This window comes from Chrysochloris asiatica, unplaced genomic scaffold (genome assembly GCF_000296735.1).
Source record: "Chrysochloris asiatica unplaced genomic scaffold, ChrAsi1.0 scaffold00395, whole genome shotgun sequence".
Taxonomy (NCBI): Eukaryota; Metazoa; Chordata; class Mammalia; order Afrosoricida; family Chrysochloridae; genus Chrysochloris; species Chrysochloris asiatica.
In genome coordinates, this window is record NW_006408913.1 from 981,494 (window position 1) to 982,561 (window position 1,068).

Sequence of the window (1,068 nt, forward strand, 5' to 3'; positions counted from 1 at the left end):
AGAGGGACTAACTTAAGAATCATTGGCATTCCAGAACAGGAAGAATCACACAAGTCCACAGAGGAAATAGTTGGAAGAAAATTTCTCTAACATCCTGAAAAGTGAAAAGATAAATATTCAAGAAGCTCAATGAACCCCAGGAAGGATGTACCCCAAAAGAAAATCATGGAGACATATAATCAAGCCCTCCAAAATCAAAGATAAAGAGAGATTCCTGAAAGCAGCTAGGGAAAAGAGAAGTGTTACATACAAAGGCAAGCAAGTCAGATTAAGCTTAGATCTCTCAGCAGAAACCATGCAAGTAAGAAGGTAATGGGGAGACATATATAAAACCCTGAAAGAAAAAGACTGTCAACCAAGAATCCTTTATCCAGTAAAGCTATCAATCAAATACTATGGTGTAATCGAAACATTCCAGGATAAACAGAAGCTAAAGGATTTTTCCAAAGCCAATCCTGCACTACAAAACATCCTAAAGGGAGTTCTGTGGTCTGAGAACCAACAAGAAGAGACAACAACCAGAGACTGACATAGTGTGGCAGCACCTCCCAGAACTAAATCGACAGAAGGAAGAGTCGAGAACAGAACAAAACTATAAGAACAAACTCAAAAATTCTGGGAGGTCAGTCTATGATCAAAATAATTACAGTGTAAAAGAAGGTAAATATGTAGGAACTGAGACCCAGATGGTGAGAAAACCAGGTAGATTACAGGATAAAATAGACTGAACTAAATGGAGGGAAAAGTTAATGGACTATAAGGTAACCTCAAAGAAAACTAACACTTCACAACATACTAAGAAAATGAAAATCCAAGACGAACATAGGGACATTGAAACTATGAGGAAACGCACAAGAAAGAACTCAAAAACCATGAACTCAGAACAGGAAGACATGCAGAAGAAAGAAAGCAGCAATACAACAACAACAACAAAAACATAATGGCAGCAATTAAACCCTCTGGTAGCGTAGTGGTTACGACTCGGGCTGTGAACCGCAAGGTCAGCAGTTCGAAACTACCAGCTGCTCCGCGGGAGAAAGATGAGGCTTTCTACTCCCGTAAAGATTT